This window comes from Toxorhynchites rutilus, chromosome 3 (assembly GCF_029784135.1).
Source record: "Toxorhynchites rutilus septentrionalis strain SRP chromosome 3, ASM2978413v1, whole genome shotgun sequence".
In the NCBI taxonomy this organism is placed as follows: Eukaryota; Metazoa; Arthropoda; class Insecta; order Diptera; family Culicidae; genus Toxorhynchites; species Toxorhynchites rutilus.
In genome coordinates, this window is record NC_073746.1 from 36910014 (window position 1) to 36931931 (window position 21918).

The 21918-nt window shown below is 39.2% G+C and overlaps 2 protein-coding genes across 3 annotated transcripts in view; one reads left to right on the top strand and one right to left on the bottom strand.

Annotated features, from left to right (window-relative positions):
- Window positions 1–21918, top strand: part of LOC129776840 (uncharacterized) — a 119499-nt gene that overhangs the window by 77271 nt on the left and 20310 nt on the right. The window lies entirely within an intron of this gene.
- Window positions 4030–21918, bottom strand: part of LOC129776838 (transport and Golgi organization protein 6) — a 55038-nt gene continuing 37149 nt past the window's right edge. For both annotated transcript variants that reach the window (XR_008743164.1, XR_008743165.1), the window contains one exon: window positions 4030–4232. The gene's annotated coding sequence lies outside the window, so the exon portion shown is untranslated. The remainder of the gene's footprint in view (window positions 4233–21918) is intronic.

The window sequence follows — 21918 nt, forward strand, 5'->3', positions numbered from 1 at the left end:
TCCGGAACGCTGAATTTGTCCTCTGCGGAGAAGAACAACAGGCCCGGCAGCTGACGAAAGTCCGCTTTGACGTAGGTTTCGTCGTCCATTACCAGGCAATGCGGCTCCGTCAGCATTTCGGTGTACAGCTTCCGGGCTCGCGTCTTCCCCACCATGTTTTGCCTTTCGTCGCGGTTAGGAGCCTTCTGAACCTTGTATGTAGGCAGGCCCTCCCGCTGCTTGGTGCGCTGGACGAAAGAACTTGACAAATTCAGCTTATTGGCGACATCCCGGACCGAACTTCTCGGATCACGTCTAAACTGCTTAACTACGCGCTTGTGATCTTTTTCACTGACGGAGCATCCATTTTTGCCGTTCTTCACCTTCCGGTCGATGGTTAGGTTCTCGAAGTATCGTTTTAGTACTCTGCTGACCGTGGATTGGACGATTCCCAGCATCTTACTGATGTCCCGATGTGACAACTCCGGATTCTCGAAATGAGTGCACAGGATTAATTCACGACGCTCTTTTTCGTTCGACGACATTTTTCCAAATTTACGAAAAATTGACAGTGAAGCATGGCCAACGTGATCTATACACTCTTATCTGATTATAAGCGAAAGCTGAAGATATTATTCCTAAAAATTAAATTTCTACAGCGTTTTTTCCGTGATGCAATTTGATGTGACACACCCTTTAAGCCCTATCTATTTTCGAAGCAGTTCGCGTTTTCGAAGATACAATTACTTCATGTTTTTTAATGCTCATCGCGTAGTCTTAACTCTTACTTAACCATTCAGCCATTCCATGCCAAACCGATAAAGTAGTTCTCAGATTTTCATGAAAAGTGATAGTTTTGTTCCTTGTTGCAGAATATTAGACACGGATTTTATTTTTTTTTTCATTGGGTTGCACATTTCCATTTCGGAGTGGTTCTAAAAATCAACTTTTTCCCATTTTTTTCAAAAATGACTTTTTTCAAAAATTCATAACTCTCGAACTACTCGACCGATTCAGATGATCGACATATCACATTAAGTCCAATTAGCTAGTCTTCCTCGTAAAAATTATTACATTTGCGCAAAATTTAGATTTTGTTTTTGTAGTCATCGATTGTTTTTACTGTTCACATGGATTTGGACTAGAGAGCGCTATATTTTTTAATAATTTTTCTTGAAAGCTGAGTTTTATTTAGAATTTTAACGAAGACCTAATTTCAGATGATTTTTTTCTCTGTCTGATGATTCTCTTGCTTGCATACTTTCATCAGATTCCATAATCTCGATTTTATCCTCGCTTTGAATAACTTCATGTTCATCCTCTTTAGAGTCAGAACACTTCTCACAAATACTAACTTCATTTTGCGTTTGTGGTGATGGTTATCATGACATCGATCATGTGGTCTGGTATTGTTTTGAATGCTCAACCTCCTAATAGCAACAAACTTCAAGGTGGTATTTCTCGAAATCATGGAAATGGTACATGGTCTGATTAAACTCCGATCATTTTTCGTTAAATCGCAGAGATGTTGGCATCAATTGATTGGAAATATTTCTACGTATCTCTCACAGTGAAGATAGTTATATTTGTTGGAAACAATTCTATACAACATTGAAAAATGTCATGTATTGCCCAAATTAAAATTTCACGTTCTAATTCGTCCACTGGTATCATGTTGTTTTTTTTCAAGCTTTCCAAATTGCCTCTCTCAAAGCAGTGAGATGAAATTTGAGTTTTGCTTAAATTGGTCTTTTTCAAGGCTAAACCATCATATAAACTCGCTGTCAAACTCAGCTTTGATGTCCCGAATTCTAATGGATACTTGCTCCTTGCGATGTCGGTCACGAACAAATCTGAAACTATTTTTCACAAACGAAGATTTTAGTTATGCTTGCGAGGAAAATACGATTGAATACGACTATCTTTAACTGTTTCCAAAATCACTATGCAAAGTAGCTAATTCTCAAATTACGTTTGATTCATGAGTAAACTTTGAGCGATGAACAATTGATTTGGATAGAATAATTTTATAGTCCCACGTCAATAACGTAATACTGTCTTGGACGGAACCATAGATTTAGATTTAGATTGTTAGTTTAAACGATTTGATTGAGAGGAAACTGTGAACGACGGAATGGCTTCGTTTTGAGAAGTGTCTGTTTCAGGAATCACACATGTTAAAATATATATTAGAATCGGGGATCACAAAACTAGTTATATCTCGGAATTGGTTAAAGGTACTGAACATGTTTTTTTGACATCAAACCACATATAATTTAATGATCTTTTCAGAAAAAAATATTTATGAATTATTCCGTTACTTTTACTTTGGCAGTGGCCTTATACAATTTCAGGCCTGGGAGCTGTCCAAAATCCATCTTAATGTACGTTTCGTCATCCATCAGTATGCATTATTCGTCAAAACTCTGTTGTACAACTTACTAGTGCGTGTTTTGGTCACTGGATTACATCAGCGTCCTGTTTAGTTGCTTGCAGGGACTGAAATTACGATAACCTTCTCGTAGTCCGAGATTCCTGGGTTTGCCTTAATAGTTCCCAATACCTTCAACCTTCAACTGCTCCAGTACGACGCGTCTTCTGATTCATCTAAATAACAGTTGTATGTTCACGGAAATGTTTCAGCACATCATACACGGTCGCTTTTCGTCTTGCACAACTTTTCCAAAACCAAACGGATCAATATGAAATTTTTACCATCGAAAGATACAGGGTTTCAAATCAATTTGCTGTCAAAAGAATTCAGATATGCCTACTTGGAATTAAACAGGTAGGAATATTTCTAAAAACACGGATGATTTATTCGCGATGCTACTTCTCTAATGGTTAGAATTGGAATAAAATAATATTCGTAGTGATTTTCTGTATACACACATTTGTTTGTATGCGTTTCGTGGTTTCCTGCTGTTTGTATTTGTGTTATGCACCACACACTGCATTTCGGAAGGGAGGGAGAGGTTTGGATAGGAAAAAGAATAGGAATAGAATAGGAAAGCTATTTGGGACAAAGAAGGTATGGTGTCGCCGTCTACCGGATTGCATGGTTGTATGAGATAAATGTAAACAAACCCGTGTGTTTTTCAATTGTATATTTGACTGCCGTAATTTCATCAATTCTATTGCAGTTTATGAAACATACAAATACGATGTGGTAGAGTCGAGTTTACTGAAACTGCTTTCACCTCATAAACCATTGTGTAATTTTCTGATACACAATACAGAACCGAAAATGTGTATCTTCTTTGAGATTAGCATGCTCGTATGCAGTTATAAAATCTCAAACATTTAATGAAAATCATCTTGAAATGTTCTGCATCGTCAAATTATATAGTGCTGACCCTCATGTAATCCCTGCTAAAAGAACTCCAGAATCTTTTCACTAGAGGCTACCAAAAGTGGACCTGAAAAGTTGAACAAATTGCCCTAACAGTAAGGAAAATTGTATATGTTAGTGATACTGAAAACTGTGATCATAACATTGAACATAACTGTCGTTCGGTTTGTATCGTCGTTCCTGATTACAAATTAGGATATTATCCAGAAATATTGTAACCTTACATCGAAAACGGGTGGAACCTCGAATGGCTTCAACGGCTTAAGCAAAAAGATTGAGCCGTTGATAACAATCCGTGGTAGAAATCTTTATATCAACGCTTTGCATTTCCTCCCACCAGGTAAGTAAAATTACCCTCAACGATCAAACGATTTCCTCCGACAGCGAAATTGAAAATGTCTGCCAGGCCCACAATACATTACAGGTTGCATTTCCTCCCAATGATGGCTCCTGAAAAACCGCGAAAAAATCATCACTAGACACTATTTTAACTCACGATTTTTTAACCACTTGTTGAAAACTCGTTACACTTTTACATAGAATATTTATTTGATTTGAAAAAACTGATTTTCATAGATGATTTTGTTCCTGGAGATGTGTTTATTTTTCCTACCGCAGGGATAGTGTCATTTTATACAGCAAAAAAAAAGACGATTTTAACGTTGCTCGTTTATATATTTCAACATAATTAGCTCAGAAAAACATTCTTCTTCCATTTAATGCTCACCATTATAAAAATTAAATTTATTATTCGTGTAAAACTGCTTGTTCAAATCCACCACTTTTTTTTCTGTTTTGTTTATATTTGCATCATATAAACTCGCTGTCAAACTCAGCTTTGATGTCCCGAATTCTAATGGATACTTGCTCCTTGCGATGTCGGTCACGAACAAATCTGAAACTATTTTTCACAAACGAAGATTTTAGTTATGCTTGCGAGGAAAATACGATTGGATACGACTATCTTTAACTGTTTTCAAAATCACTATGCAAAGTAGCTAATTCTCAAATTACGTTTGATTCATGAGTAAACTTTAAGCGATGAACAATCGATTTGGATAGAATAATTTTATAGTCCCACGTCAATAACGTAATACTGTCTTGGACGGAACCATAGATTTAGATTTAGATTGTTAGTTTAAACGATTTGATTGAGAGGAAACTGTGAACGACGGAATGGCTTCGTTTTGAGAAGTGTCTGTTTCAGGAATCACACATGTTAAAATATATATTAGGAAATCGATAAGACAGATGCTAAACGATACACATTCAACTATTCAGCCATTCCATGCCAAACCGATATAGTCGTTCTCAGATTTCCATGAAAAATGATAGTTTTGTTCTTTATTGCAAAATATTAGACCTGTGACCATTTCCATTTTAGAGTGGTCCGAAAAATCTTTTTTTTTAAACTTGTTCCAAAAAAATGCCTTTTTTCAAAAATTTATAACTTTAGAATCACTGACTCGATCATCTACGACATATAAAATTGAAGCCAATGAGTTAGCCTTTTGTTAAAAAATATTGAACTTGCAAAAACAATGGATTTTGTCTTCGTAATTATTGATTGCAGTCGTTTTTTGTGTTTTCATGGCTTTGGACTAGAGGGCACTATATTTTTTTATATTTTTCCTTGAAAGCTGAGGATTTTTTACATAATATATCTAGATATCAGAGATGCTATTTTTTTTTCGTTTTTGAGATATGATTTTTCAAAGTTGACCGGTGGTCCAATAAATCATTTTTCCACTTTTATCCAAAAATGATTTTTTGCAAAAAATTCATAACATTTGAACTACTGAACCGATGCTATTTTTTTCGTTTTTGAGATATGATTTTTCAAAGTTGACCGGTGGTCCAAAATTCATTTTTCCACTTTTATCCAAAAATTAATTTTTGCAAAAATTCATAACATTTGAACTACTGAACCGATTTAGATTTAGATTTACACGCTATTTTTTCGTTTTTGAGATATGATTTTTCAAAGTTGACCGGTGGTCCAAAAAATCATTTTTCCACTTTTATCCAAAAATGAATTTTTGCAAAAATTCATAACATTTGAACTACTGAACCGATCGACATATTAAATTGAGGCCAATAAGCTAATCTTCATTGATAAAATATCACAAATGTGTGAAAAAAGGTGAAAAAATTTTTTTCCATCGGTTCAATATTTTTCAATTGGGTTCAATTTGATATGTCGATCATCTAAAACGGTTCAATGGTTTAAAAGATATGAGTTAAAAAAATGTCATTTTTGAGAAAAAATGGAAATAATTGATTTTTCGAACCATCCTAAAATGGAAATGGTCACCTTAACGAAAAAAATAAAAAAATACGGGTCTAATGATTTGTGATAAAGAACAAAATTACCATTTTTCACGAAAATCTGAGAACCACTATATCGGTTTGGCATAGAATGGCTGTATTAATACCCACAATTAGAGATGGGCCGAACCGTACGATCCACGGTTCTTTAAAAATGAACCACGGCTCTCAAATGAACGGCTCTTGAATGAACCGTGGGTCTTTTTTGATCCGCGGTTCATTTAAGAGTCGTACATTTAAGAGCCGTTCATTTGAGAGCCGCTGCTCATTTTAAAAGAACTACAGTTCATAAAAGAACCGTGTTTCTTTGAAGAGGCGGCTTATTGGTAAAGAACCATGGATCATACGCTCGTTCTGTAGAACTCTGTGGCCTGTGGTAGTGCGGAAGAAATATATGTTTCCCATGCTGCTTTTTAAGCGATTTTATTTAGCTGTTTGTATGTGTGCAGATTTTGGCGAATTACATATTTTCTCAAAACCCCATAAATATGGGTATCTAATAAAGGACTTGACTAGTAGGACACAGTTATTTGTGTAAAATGGAAATCCAAGATGACGGCTGTTACAAAATGGCAGACAACAAATTTCGATACCCATCAATATGGGTATCAAATGAAAGGACTTGACTCCGAAAGCCGGACAAGTGAAAGATGTAGTAGGCTTTCATCAGATAACATTGAAAAGATAATGTTTATAAATAAAAAAAAAAGTAGAGAAGATTATTGTGATGGAAACATATCAGAGAAAACCTTCAGTAAAGTAATATTTTTACTATTCTCTGCACTGATTATTGTTTTGAACCTTATTTTTTACGTCTTCCATTCTTTACATTTCCGAATATCCATTTCTTGAAAAGAGCCGTCGAACCGCTCAAATGAGCCGGCTCTTTTCATTGAGCGCACGTCTCTGAGCTGCTCACTGAAATGAACCGTTTTGCCCATCTCTACCCACAATTCCAGTTTTTTTACTCACACGGTTAAAAATATAAGTCAAAATTTGTGTGTGCATTTTTATCAAATATATCCTTTAATCGAGTGTTTAAATCACGATTGACATAAATGATATTGGCACCATAGCCTTTTACCTCAAACTAGACTATATCCAAAAAATAAGGAATCGATTCCCTAGTTTTCGATCCACAACATGATTATCCGCAGAAAAGAAACATTTTATCACAATCCGACAAAAGTTCACCTCTCACTTTTTTTAAACGGTTTAATTTCTAATCGAACCGCAGCATCTTTTCGTCCGTCTCTAAGCCGCAGCCGTTCATGATTACCCCGAACCAAAATGCGCGAAAAACAAAAACGAAAGTTCAACTGAAGTGGGCCTTCACTTTCAGGATGAATCTGGGTCATCCGCGAATACTATCTTTCGGCTTTCTTTGGTCAGATACCGCGCGGGGACTCGGATAGGACAATTCGGGGGAACAAAGGCCACCAGCGAGCCTACACCAACATTGAGAGATGCTTCTTCTGGAGAAGATAATCAGGAAATCTGAGTGTGAAATTTGGCTGTGCCGTAATTTATGCGGTCTCAGCGAATTCATTGTTGCGTCGGCGTTGCCCTTGTTGGGCCACTGTGAACTGGTTCGAACGAGATAGGATTGGTGAAAGCTATTGTTTTGCTACCGCGGGGAAAGGTGGAAGCATTATTCATAGGGTTTGCTTCCTTCCTGTGTTTGGTGAGCGGTATGGTTTGCGGATAAGGTTTTTATGCAAATGGGAGGAGATTGTGTGAGATAGTGCATACAATACTTAAAAGATCGCAACTGAACCATCCCGGAACATGCATTGATTATAGTTCAGCATAATGTCGGAACATGCATCGTAAGTGGTTCAGCAATTAGAATGGAGCATTGCGCTTCCCGAGCAACACGAGTAGTTCAATATACGACGATATACGTTCTGACGTAACATGTTATCCCCGTGATCTCTTCGTACGAAACCGTTTGAGCTGGTTATGCAAGAGCGCCAGAACGATCCGAGACACGCTTTTGTATGCAAGCCTCCGGGTCTTTTCGGTAATTAAATTGTTATTCATACTACCGTTCGCTGTTTTGCGCCGCAAAACAAGATCGTGGCATGCTCAGCTAACGGCCACTCCGACCGGACAAAGAACCCAAGGCAAATTTTCAGAAGGCGAAACCGTCATGGCAGATGTCTTGAAATTATGGCTGTGCGCTCGCTCGCTGGCAACGGTTACGCATTAGCGCCTGCCGCAATCCGTACCCGTGGTGAGGCTAACCTTTTGTCGAGAGGCCCACGTTTCGAGTCGCTTGTGGGAAAAGTTCAACGAAGAGGGTACTTCGCGTCTTCCCCGTTAGGGACAAGTGGACTTGGACTCGCATAATGAATGACACACGGAAATAGGTCAACCAAGGTTGGACGGTTAGACGGCAGAATGGTCCCGCACGAACAAGTAGGTTAATGTAGCTAATTGAGATGTCTAGATTCTAGTAACAATGAGGACCAGTTTTCCTCAGCCCTTGCGACACATTCATATCATTCCCGGAGGAAACGTCTACGAGGAACCAGATTTTGCCTTCTAATGGAAACCGGATCGCGTGCCGCAGAATGTCAAGGTATGATAACTTTGTTTCGTTGCCTTACTTCTGCGATCTGCGACCGGTGGAATTATTTATAACTGATCGTTAAGAATTATTTTCTTCTCCATTTTTTGCATTTTCACTGTGCTAATGCTCTCAGGCACAGCAGTGATTGTGCATGATTGGATGCAGGGAGCAAAAAAACGAAGGCGCGATAAGATGCAGTGAATATAGTGGCTGGATTTACAACCGATATGGGAGTCCATTCATCACGCCGTACTTTCCACCGGGAACTCTCCCAAGCACTCCAACGGGACGGGAAACAATTTATCATGCGATTTTGATGCATGGTGTCTGTTCTCTGTTTTGTTCGGTTTTGCTCATACGGCGGGGCAGTGTGGGACGCCGTGGAAAGCCGTGGCTGACAAAAATGCCAAAGCGGTTATGTTCCCAGCGCGGCGAAGGCGAGTCGTTCCGGTACATTTTCCTTCCTCCTTTCTTCAACCGCTAGAGGTCGTATTTTCACTCCGAAATATGGGGTTTTAAATAATTTCACAAATAAACCGCAGCGCAGAAAGATTAATGACCGCTTCGTGTCATGACCTTTTTATGACGTTTTCGGTGGAAACAGTTCCTCGTGTTAGTTTCATGGCTGTAACAAATGATGAATCGATTCTAACCGTTGAAGTCCAGATCTATGCGAAGCAATACTAGGTCCGAGAATATTAAATCATTCTCCATCGGTGAGATCATGGTTCTCCCCCCACTCAATTTACAGTTCAAAAAGTACGCTTTCTCTGTTACTCAGTCATCAGAAACAGCGTGTTAACGTCTTACATTTCGAGCTTTTCATTAAACCTTCCTCACATTCGAGGTAGAAGGATCGGGACTCGTGGTGACAAGATGTTCTTTGTTTCGAAAATTCATTCAACAAGTTGAGTCCCGCTTCGGTCCCAAGGGTCCGACACAGTGGCGTAGTTAGGGGCTGTCCACATACCACGTGGACAACTTTAGGGGGGGTAGGGGTTACGAAAATGTCCACACTTGTCCACGGTGAGGAGGGAGGGGTACGGATAATGTCCACGTGGACACGTTAAATACATAATTTGTAAAAAAAATCATACCAGTATTTAACATTAAATAATTTAAATCTGCATTTCCAAGAAATTTATCGGTATTTATCAAGGTTGATCTGTCTAATAGTGCTTCCCTTTTGAAAATCCATATATTTTTTTAATATCGTTGAACTTCTTTGTTAAAATGTGTATTCTGATAGTAACGTACATCAACCGAGAGCGACCAATTTATTATCATTAGTTTAAGAGGATAACGACGAAAAGACAGGATGAAGACACCGTGAAAGCATGTTAGAATGTTGTAATATTGAAAATCCAGACATTGTTTTCCTCGATGGGGTTTTCGGTTCAACTTCCGCTCTTGCTGAAAAACCGTGTCGCTTTCAAGGCTTCCAAGGCTTCGCGTTTGAAATACAAACAACAAATTCTTTTATGGATACACGCAAGATATCTCTCGAGAAGTGTTGTTAACAGTGATGCTCTACTACGTTCTGGAATACGCTTCTCTTTCTGTGTGATTTTAGCCACCAAAAGTCCAGCCTTTTCGGAGATGTTTTAACCTTATCCGCAGAGCACACGTCTTGCCTTTACCGCTGCCAGAATGCCGAGAGGGACGAGATCTCGTGCTGCGTAATAAGGTTGGGCGATGTAGGGTTGGAGCCAACCTTATAGCCGGCGAAATAATATGGGCGGCAGCGCTGCATCGCATAGGCACGGTATGTATAAAAGGGACAACGCAACGCATTGCAAGTGAAATACATTGGATGTAATAGGAGGATCACATTCACGTCCCACACATCACCCCTCTTCCGAAAAAAAACCGAAACTCAGGTATAAATAGTTCATTGTGTTGTCGAATACATGATCAAATATATACTTTAAACATGCTAGATCTTAAAATGCTTCATTTCCAACTACTGTTATGAAATTTTTCGAGAGTTTAGGTGTTCTCTTCGTTCGTTTTGGGCGTTTAACAACTATAGGGTGTGAAATTTCATACTGGGGTGACTATAGAGCAGTGTAATCGTTTCTTCTGCTTTCCTAATATTTTGTAGGGATAGCTCCTTCGGAGTGCCTCGCATTGTATGCTTTATTTGTCTGCGACACATGTTTTTTCAAGAACTGACCGCTTTCATCGCTCAAAACCAGCATGCCATTCCGTTTTTCCGTCGCGGTATGGTTACGATGGTCGAAACGTGATTCCCCTTTTGCACGAGTTTGACGTTCAACAACGACTGTCTCACCTAATTTAATACGATATTGACGAGCTCCCCACGCAACAGAGTTATATGCATGAACTGCTGCGTTCAATTCCTCTCGGTAGCTTATTCCATTTGCAAACTGTGATCATGTCTTTTTTTCACCGGCTTCATGCAGTTTCTGGTGATTGCGAAAAAATAAAAGACTTCATCTATCCCTCCGCATCTTTCGTCATTCTGGTTCACCAAACTCGCTCTCAAAATATTTTCAAAACCCATTACGTTTCTCGCGTAGTAATCTCGATCGACCATCGTATATAATTACCACATCTATTAATCTCAGTCCGGTTGTCTCAATCCGCTATAATTCGTTCTAAGCATCGCGGTCGCCTCTATTCGCTAATTAAATAAAAACGCGGTCGTCTCGACCCACTAAAAACACTCAAAGCGCGGTCGTCTCGATCCGCTACAAATGTTCAAAGCACAGTCGTCTCGATCCGTTACAAAATACGGCGGTCGTCTCGATTCGCTTTTAATATGATCAAGCGCGGTCGTCGCGATCCGCTTTTAATAACAACAAGCGCGGTCGTCACGATCCGCTTTCAATAACAACAAGCGCGGTCGTCGCGATCCGCTTTTAATTACATCTAGCGCGGTCGTCACGATCCGCTTTTAACTACATCTAGCGCGGTCGTCACGATCCGCTTTTAATTACATTTAGTGCGGTCGTCGCGATCCGCTTTTAATTACATCAAGCGCGGTCGTCACGATCCGCTTTTAATTACATCTAGCGCGGTCGTCGCGATCCGCTTTTCATAACACCAAGCGCGGTCGTCACGATCCGCTTTTAATTACATCTAGTGCGGTCGTCGCGATCCGCTTTGAATAACAGCTAGCGCGGTCGTCACGATCCGCTTTTAATAACACCAAGTGCGGTCGTCACGATCCACTTTTAATTACACCTAGCGCGGTCGTAACGATCCGCTTTTAATGACACCAAGTGCGGTCGTCGCGATCCGCTTTTAATTACCACGATTCCGATCCCAATGTAAAGGGTGTGTCACATCAAATTGCATCACGGAAAAAACGCTGTAGAAATTTAATTTTTAGGAATTATATCTTCAGCTTTCGCTTATAATCAGATAAGAGTGTATAGCTCACGTTGGCCATGCTTCACTGTCAATTTTTCGTAAATTTGGAAAAATGTCGTCGAACGAAAAAGAGCGTCGTGAATTAATTCTGTGCACTTATTTCGAGAATCCGGAGTTGTCACATCGGGACATCGGTAAGATGCTGGGAATCGTCCAATCCACGGTCAGCAGAGTACTAAAACGATACTTCGAGAACCTAACCATCGACCGGAAGGTGAAGAACGGCAAAAATGGATGCTCCGTCAGTGAAAAAGATCACAAGCGCGTAGTTAAGCAGTTTAGACGTGATCCGAGAAGTTCGGTCCGGGATATCGCCAATAAGCTGAATTTGTCAAGTTCATTCGTCCAGCGGACCAAGCAGCGGGAGGGCCTGCGTACATACAAGGTTCAGAAGGCTCCTAACCGCGACGAAAGGCAAAACATGGTGGAGAAGACGCGAGCCCGGAAGCTGTACACCGAAATGCTGACGAAGCCGCATTGCCTGGTAATGGACGACGAAACCTACGTCAAAGCGGACTTTCGTCAGCTGCCGGGCCTGTTGTTCTTCTCCGCAGAGGACAAATTCAGCGTTCCGGAGGAGATTCGCAAGCAGGAACTATCCAAGTTTGCCAAAAAGTACATGGTGTGGCAAGCGATCTGCTCTTGCGGAAAGCGGAGCGCCCCCTTCGTGATGACCGGCACGGTAAACGGGCAGGTTTACCTTAAGGAGTGCCTACAGAAGCGCTTACTACCACTATTGAAGCAGCACGAGGGCCCGACCATCTTCTGGCCGGATCTCGCTTCGTGCCACTATTCAAAGGACGTGTTGGAGTGGTACGAAGCCAACGGGGTCACCTTCGTGCCAAAGGAAATGAACCCGCCCAACGCGCCGGAGCTTCGCCCAATAGAGAAATATTGGGCGATTATGAAGCAGGCCCTCCGGAAGAACCCAAAAGTTGTCAAATCGGAGGCGGACTTCAAGAGAAAATGGATTTCTGTTAAAAAAAAACTACAACCTGACGTTGTACAGAACCTGATGGACGGGGTAAAGAGGAAGGTGCGAGCATACGGGCTTGGGCTCGAAGTATGAATAAAAAGAAAATGCCAAAAGTTGTTTAATAGTTTTTATTTTATTGTCTAAAATTTTCAAAAGGATCGGTCTACTGGGCGAATTTCTACAGCGTTTTTTCCGTGATGCAATTTGATGTGACACACCCTTTACATCACTACACATATCAAACAAAAAATGTACATCACTACCCATTTAAAAAAAAAATTACATAACTACACATTTCAAACAAAAAATGTACATCACTACCCATTTCAAACGAAAAATGTACATCACTACACATTTTTTCCTCATTTAACAAACAAACAAAATGTGAGAAAAAAAGCACTCGTGTTCAGCTACCGGCGATATTACAACAATCACAATAACTAAGCCGGGATTTTGCGATTTCGCTCCACACCACGCTAAAATAATCGGCCAAACGGTTAATTAGCCGCAACGAACACAAGGTGCCATACTGCAAAAAATTCCAGCTCCTGGCAGGATCGCCAATGTGTGATTTTAGCCACCAAAAGTCCAGCCTTTTCGGAGATGTTTTAACCTTATCCGCAGAGCACACGTCTTGCCTTTACCGCTGCCAGAATGCCGAGAGAGACGATATCTCGTCTCGCGTAATTAGGTTGGCCGATGCAGACGCTTCTACACGACGATTGAAACTGCCCTGTTTATTATCATTTGAATGGGCTATGTGTCACTTTTAGTTTCACATGTAAAAGAATGAGCATTGCTTTCAATTGAAAGTATCATTCGATTTAATTTCTTAAAATTAGATTTTAGATTAGTGGAATTAAAAGGGGCATATGAGGGTATATTAGTCTTACAACCAGATTCGATAAATGATTACGCCAGCTGGCAGAAGCGAAGAGAGAATAGCACTATTGTGAAATTGTAAGGCCCTGCTAATGATAACCAAATCGAGACGCTGATCAAGAATAATACTCAGTACACGACACATGAATTAGCAGCTTCATTACAAATACAGTAGAACCCCGATTATCCGTGAAAGTCTGGCAAGGTCACCGCGAATAACGAAAATCGCGGATAACGGTTTATGAACTAACAATGAGGTGCAAACACGAAATAAAAATATTTCAGCAGAAAACATTTCCGTATTTCCGTCACCTCGTATTTCCAAACTCACAGTTTTGAAGCAAATCGTGACTGGTGATGCAAAATCTAAGCATTCATAACAATATTGAGTGAAAAAAAACTTTGAGCTAAGCAAATGACCTCCGTTAGCTATTTTCGAAGCCTGTCTCCATCAGGAGAAAGTCTTTCTTTATTTCAGATATTGCATCTTCAGATTATCATTTGTTCGGGCCGGTGGAAAAGATAATTAAAGGGCAAGAATTTCGATTCATTGGATATCATGAAAAGCACGTTGCGCAGTCTTTTGACGAAAAAAAAGAAGTTCTGCGATGATGGAATTTTCAAGTTGCGTGAAGGATGACGAAAGATTTCATAAGATATAGCGCGGACTCGAATATATGTATATCCGCGTCCAGGATTTTTTTACTGTATATAATCGAATCCAGTATCAAAAACCAAATTTTTTATTCACCGAGTGAAAAACCAAATTTTTTATTCATTTTTTATGCATATATTTTTCGTTATTTCAATATAAAAGAATTTAATTTTTGATTCATCCCCTTAAAGTATTATGTTGCTTCCATTTGAAAGGTGAGAAAATGTAGTACAGGATATAATTGTAGAACATCAAAATTGATGGATCTAATCCATTTGGAAGTGAAAACTTGAATGTTAGGAATTTTTAATGCGTTTTTAATAATTTGATCTTAAAAATTCATATTAAACTTGATTGTTTCCATCAATCAAATTAATGCTCTCTATTCACTCTACAATTTGTTCTTTGAAACCCAACTTCTATCTTTCTTAATTTGGCTGGTGAAAATTCAAGCAAAAATTTAAAAAAATCACGTTTTTACCTCACCACTGAAATTTCACTTTAAAGTTGAAAGGTTACATTTTTTCATATTTGAAATGTAAAAAAAATATTTCAAACTGTACATAATCTAGTCCAAAATTGTATAATCGAATATAATCGAATCACATATAATCGAGTCTGTACATAATCGAGTCCGACCTGTATTAGGCACTGCAATTGGCCAAATATTTAACAAAAAAAAATTTTTGAATGTTTTTTACTAAAATTAAAACAGACCGAAAAGTACAACATTTTTTTCGATGTGGGTATAATGGACATGTAGTGGGGGTAATATGGACAGGTTTGTAATACATGAAGCGTAGGGGTTTATCGATCGCGAGAGGAGAAATTTTATTACAGTTTGGTTGGGACGTTCCACCGCATCATCCGTACTCCGTGCTCTATCGCCCGAAGGCGAATATCATACTATAGCGTGGTTCCCTAGCATTTATCATGGAAGGGATAGTTGTTAGTGGAAATGGTTAAGAAAAATCAGGATTCACTGCGGTAAGTGATGTGATTATATAAATGCGAGCTATTGACTACTCGACGAAACAAAAACCCTTAAATCTGATGTGTTACAACACGCGGCAGAGATTATCTTTAGGTATCCTGAGAAGGAAAACCTGTAACATTGATACATTTTATATATTATATTAACCCTTTGCGGTCGGAATTAATTTCCGTTGGAAGAGATTCTTTTATATTTCCACGCTAATAGAATTTTGCTCAGACCGAGTATCGTTATCTCTTATTCATAGAAACTTCTTATACATTCGTGAAAAAGTTCACTAGGCATCAAAATTTGTTTAGAAAAAATGTAAACCATTACATCGTTGAATAAAGTATTTAGTATGATTCTTTGCTATGGTGGCTGAGAGCAGACAGACGACCGCAAAGGCTTAATATTCTAGTATTTATCGTATGTACTTTTCATCGGAAACAATCGCGTTGGCGGAGATTTTATAGTTTTTTATATAATGGACAATTTTTATATAATGGACATGTAGTGGGGGTAATATGGATAGGTTTGTAATACATGAAGCGTAGAGGTTTTTCTATCGCGAGAGGAACAAATTTTTTCAACCAAGGTCCCGTGTCGGGCACACGCACAAAGCATTGAAGACTGCAACATCCCAATTATGAAAACACTTGTAATATTAACCTCGAGCCAACCGCGAGTAAACGGTTACATGTTACTAACATAGTTGTAAGCAAACATTGTCGAAATATTGAACTCCCGGCCCTGTTAGGCTGACGCCATATGAGCCTTAATAAAAATATATATTTTGGATAAAAAAGAAAAAAAGGTCTGAACTCATCACAAATATCCGTTCAATAATTTAAAATTTTCCACTCAAAAATGAATTTACTTTTCTGAACATACCTAATATCGCTACTCTGTTAACTCACAAACCGAAATATAACCATCAGCGAATTGAATTTTGTTATTAAACCACTCAAAATGCTTAATATCGAAGCAGCTAAAATTACATCCTCAAGCGAAATCATGTATGATTTTCGGTTTTTGTTTCGCTTTTCACTTTTGATCAGTATTCATTGCCAAATATTTTAGAATAACATGTAGAAGGTGTTCTCATTAACATAAATCGGAAATTCGAAATGTAACTATACAAATCAACCACCTGTCCATATTACCCCCACTGTCCGTATTACCCCCACTGTCCGTATTACCCGCGGTTCCCCTAAGTGTTTCGAATTGAAGAAGATTGGTAGCTCTCCCATATTTCTATACATTTGTTTAGTGCATTATTGTGTTTTTTACCCATGCAGTCAAAAACGAGCGAATAATGCATTGGCGAGCCATAATATTTATATGACACATTTATATTATACAGCTTTAGCTCCAACCGATTACAACTCATTGCATCGGACGAATAAAAGAAAAGTAATGCATTCTTCTATTTCTATTACAGTTTCGCTTCAGTCACCGTAGAGTTAACAGCCTTTCATCATTCTAAGATCTGATTCAGTTATTCAGTTAATCGGACATCACTGTTCATTTGAAAGCAGCGATCGTAGTAGGCTAGAGTGCCAATGAAAATGGTCATCTCGTATTTCAAAAAGTTACCCCATAAAAAATGTTCACCACCTCGAAAAAACACCCTATGCACAATATAAGCTCAATCTGACTTAAGGGAGAGTGACGCAAAGCGATCAAAGTTTGAGTTTTTTGAAAATCGAAAAATCACCCAGGGGGGGGGGTGACAAAAACATTTTTTTTAGATAACTGTAAATCTCGACGTGCCATGCAATTTTAAGACATTTGGCATCAAATATTCTTTTAAAAATCTCGATTTCCGGAGATTTTTCGGTTTTCGAAAAACTCAAATTTCAACGTCTTGGACACTAGTAAATGTAAAAGAAGTCCGAATGAGCTAATATTCTACATTGGATATATTATAATGAAACTCAACATTTCGCAGCAAATTCCGAACTATTAGGATAACTATTTTTATTGGCAACCAAAACCATACTTTTCGTCTAGTATTCCGAAAAAAAAGTCCCAGAGAGTCGAGTTTTGACAAAAAAAAAAATTTTTTCGAGATGACAGTAGATCTCGAAGTTTCATGCAAAAATTTAAGACATTTGGCATAAAAAAAATCGAAAACCCCGATAGGGTGGAGGTCGAGAGAATAATTTGATTTTGGACACCCAAATTAAAAATCCGGCGCGGTCAGGTACGAAAATAGCGAAATAGTTTCCTAGAACGTACAACTGCTGATCTGAAGTCGCTTGTCTTTGTATCATTCAAAGTCAGACCGGATTTGAATTTGAAAGAAATTTCACTGGATCCATCTACTTGGCTTCCCAGTGCGACTGTACTTCCACGAATCGACCTATCAACGCCTACTCTATCAGCTCGTCAACCAGCTCTAACTTGAATGATCTTCCATCGGTGGACTTTGGGGGCCACCGGGCCCCCAATCCAGTTAAGTTAATGCCTATTATGAATTTGCAAAAAGATCATTATGTCTCTTTCAGCCATAGCTCATCATTTGCCGACGTCGCTGCACGTTTGCCTCTGTCGAATGTTCCTGTTCCTGAGCCTACGCTTTTTTATTATCAAAATACTCGGGGCCTTCGCAGTAAAATTTTGGAATTCAGACTGGCAGTATCGGAATCACCATATGATTGCATCGTCCGCACAGAAACCCGGCTTGATTCCCAGATTATCTCTAATCAGCTGTTTGATGAGAATTACATTGCTTTCCGTACTGATCGTAGTCCGGCTAATAGTTATAAGTCGTCTGGAGGCGGTGTACTTATTGCAGTTCGACGATGTTTGTCGTCTTCATTATTGTTGAATGCAACCGACGAGTCACTTGAGCAACTGTGGATAGCAATTTCGACCGGGACCTCTAAGTTGGCGACCGGTGTTATTTATGTCCCACCCAACCTATACAATGAAACTGAAGTAATCGAACGTCATATATCGTCAACTATTAAAGCAAATGAGGCTCTTAACTCTAATGATGATCTATTGCTGTTTGGAGACTACAACCGCGCTGGCCTTTCTTGGAAATGGAATACTAACAACAGATATTTAGTAGTCGATACTCAGCATTCTCTTGTAAATGCTGGCAGTTCCTGTCTTTTAGATGGCGTTGCCTTAAGCGGTCTCTACCAGATCAATCCAATGTTCAATCAAAATGGTAGGCTCTTGGATGTCATATTTGTCAATCATAGTTCCTTGTTAGCTTGCTCAGTGACTACTGCACTTGACATGCTGTGCAATATAGACCCTCATCATCCACCCGTCATGGTTAGATTTGACAAACCTATCGGTGCCTTATTCGACGATGATTTTGATCTCAATGCGTTTGACTTCCGGCGTGGTGATTATAATGCAATTAATGCTGCACTTTGCAATGCCGATTGGACCTTTTTGGCGAACTGTAATGATGCTGATGATGCAGTTGATAGCTTCACCGTGATTCATGAATTAATCCTACAACATGTCCCTCGGGTTCGTCCACGCTGTAAACCGGTATGGACAAATCAAGAACTTGGCCGTCTCAAACGCTTACGCAGTATATAAAATGAAACAATCTTATTGACCAGGGCCTGATGGTAGTCCTGCTGCTTTATTGAAAAAATGATGTGAAACACTGAAATCTCCAATCGCTTCAATATTCAACATCTCTCTACGAAGGCAAAAGTTTCCTTATAGCTGGAAGTCATCATTCATGTTTCCTGTGTTTAAGAAAGGCAACAAGCACAGTGTGGAGAACTATCGCGGAATTACTTAATTGTGCGCTTGCTATAAGGTGTTTGAGGCCATCTATGTATATAAAAATGGATTTCTGTCTGTCTGTCTGTCTGTCTGATTCTTATGGACTCGGAAACTACTGAACCGATCAACATGAAAATTGATATGTAGGGGTTTTTGGGGACGGGGAAGGTTTTCGTGATAGTGTGAGACCCCTCCACCCTCTCTAAGGGGGGCTGCCATACAAATTAAACACAAATTTCTACATTACACGAGAACTAACCAAGCAAATGAAACGAAATTTGGCATGTGGAGGTTTTAGGGTGCAATAAATGATTCTATGGTGTAGACTCTCCACCTCCTCCCTAAGGGGGGGGCTGCCATACAAATGAAACACAAATTTCTGCATTACTCGAGAATTAATCAAGCAAATGAAATCAAATTAGGCATATTGAGGTTTTAGGGTGCAATAAATGTTTCTATAATAGTTAGACTCTCCACCCCCCTCTCCAAGGGGCCATACTAATGAAACACAAATTTCTGCGTTACTCGAGAATTAATCGAGCAAATGAAACCAAATTAGGCATATGAAGATTTTAGGATGCAATAAATGTTTCTATGGTGGTTAGACACTCCTCCCCCCTCCCTAAGAGGGGGCTGCCATACAAATGAAACACAAATTTCTGCCCTTCTCAAAATTAATCAAGTAAATGAAACCAAATTAGGCATTTGGAGGTTTTAGGGTGCAATAAATGTTTCTATGGTGGTTATACTCTCCATCCTCCTCTCTAAGGGGGAGCTGCCATACAAATGAAAGACAAATTTCAGCATAATTCGAAAACTAATCAAGCAAATGGAGCCAGATCTGTCATGCGAATGTTTTGGGGGAAACGAAACGTTTCCATGGTGAATAGACACTCCTCTCTCTCTGGAGGGGGGTCTCTGCCATACAAATGAAACATACATTTCTGCATAATTCAAGAACTAATCAAGCAAACTGAACCAAATTTGGCATGCGGAGATTTTTATTTTTCCATGTAACGGAAGAACATGTTATTTGCAAGTGGTTGAAAAATCTTGAACGAGAATTGTGTCTGAAAACAATCTGATATTATGATTATGATATTATGATGAGTTTTGTTAGAAATACTAGGAACTTTACAGTTGAAGGTAAATTCAACGGGGTTGATAAGAAGATCAATCAATGAACAGTTCTGCGATTGGACCCATGAACTTGCTCATAGTCATAGTAAGAAAACGTGAATGTTTGAAGGTATTGATAACAAAAAACAAATGTTGGGCAGGACTAGTTGTTTATAAACATCTTCTGTTTCGGGTTAAAAGTTACATATCCACTGCTCAACATGGTTTTTATTCACATCGCTATGCTTGCGTACTATGAAACAAGGTAATCAGATCGACACCATTTACACTGATTTGAAAGCGGCATTCGACCGTGTGGACCATGGAATCTTGCTGGCAAAACTTTCTGCTTTCGTGGCTACGCACATATCTACTCAATCGCCAAATTTCCGTAAAAGTGGGTTCTTCCCAATCGAGGTGGTTCAAGAATGGTTCCGGAGTACCGCAAGGTAGCATTTTAGGACCTTTGCTATTCTCGCTGTTCGTTAACGACATTACTCGTCTATTGCCATGGAACCAGGTTATGCTACGCTGACGATGTAAAAAATTATGTGCCAATTGCGACCGCCTCAGACTGTCTGCAACTCCAAAACTTGATTGACTTATTCGCGGAGTGGTGCAGCATGAATCACATGACTATCAGTATTCTGAAATGCACTGCTATCAGCTTTACTCGTAAAAAATAGCCCATAGTAGTGACATCGTCACGGATCTCGGTGTTATTTTGAATAGCCCAATGTCGATATCATCAACAAAGCGTATCGTCAGCTTGGAATTATCTTTCGGATTGGCAGAGTATTCTGCGATCCTGGCACTCTACGAACTCTCTATTGCTCTTTAGTACGTTCCATCCTTGAGTCTAGCTATGTTGTTTGGAATCCGCATTATGACTGTTGGATACTTCGTCTCGAACGGATACAAAAATGCTTCATTCGTAAAATTTGTCGTATGCTACCTTGGAGAAATTATGATGCTTTACCACCTTATGAGGAACTTTGCCAGCTAGTTGGCATAGCTACTCTTGAGCAGCGACGCAAAGATATCACTGCAAAGACAGTTCATCAAATTCTGTCAGGACATTTTGACTGTCCTGCTGTCACGACTCCAGCTGTACTGCCCTCTTCGGCCTCAACGGAATCAACAATTGTTACGGGTTGAAGCGCACCGCACTAATTATGGACTTCATGAACCTATTCGGCAGATGGCGTTGGAATATAATCGTCGTGGAAATTACTTGTCTTTTTAGACTGTTTTGTGTGCAACTGTGGAATGTATGCTTAGTATAATTTCTTTATCATTGTTATTAATTGTTGTTACTTGCTCTAGTTTAATGTTATTTTCATTTGTATACTTTTTTGTGAAAAGATATTGGGTTTTTATGCCGCTTTGAGTTAAAATTTTACGTTTGCTCAAGGTGGCTTTTCCCAATCTGAGTATATTTTACCATTTAGACCTATAGTCGGATGGTGTTGAAATAAATAAATAAAAAATAAATGAATAAATAAAACTGTTGTAGGGATGGTTTAAAGGACGGTTCGTTTCAACTTCCTTACGATAGAAAGTTGAGGTTGATTGTCAGGGCCCGAAATATTCGAAGGTGAAAAATGAGGACCGACTCTACTCTTAGCAGCTTCGCTTCGACTAGAACTGCTTCTGCAGTCGCCGCCAACAAAAAGTGACTTGACTAGAAAATTAATTGACTAGCGTTGACTAGCGAGGATGACTGGTGAACTAGTCCAGTCAGTGGTTATTTTAACTGACTCGACTAATGAAAACAAATCTGCCTCTTCATTCAACTGACTTCAATCCACACTTACATTTCCCCCTGACACTAATTTATACCCTCGTACGCAATATTATTTTACGTCCATATAAAGAGGAACGAAAACATGATTTCTGACGCAAAAAAGAAGTT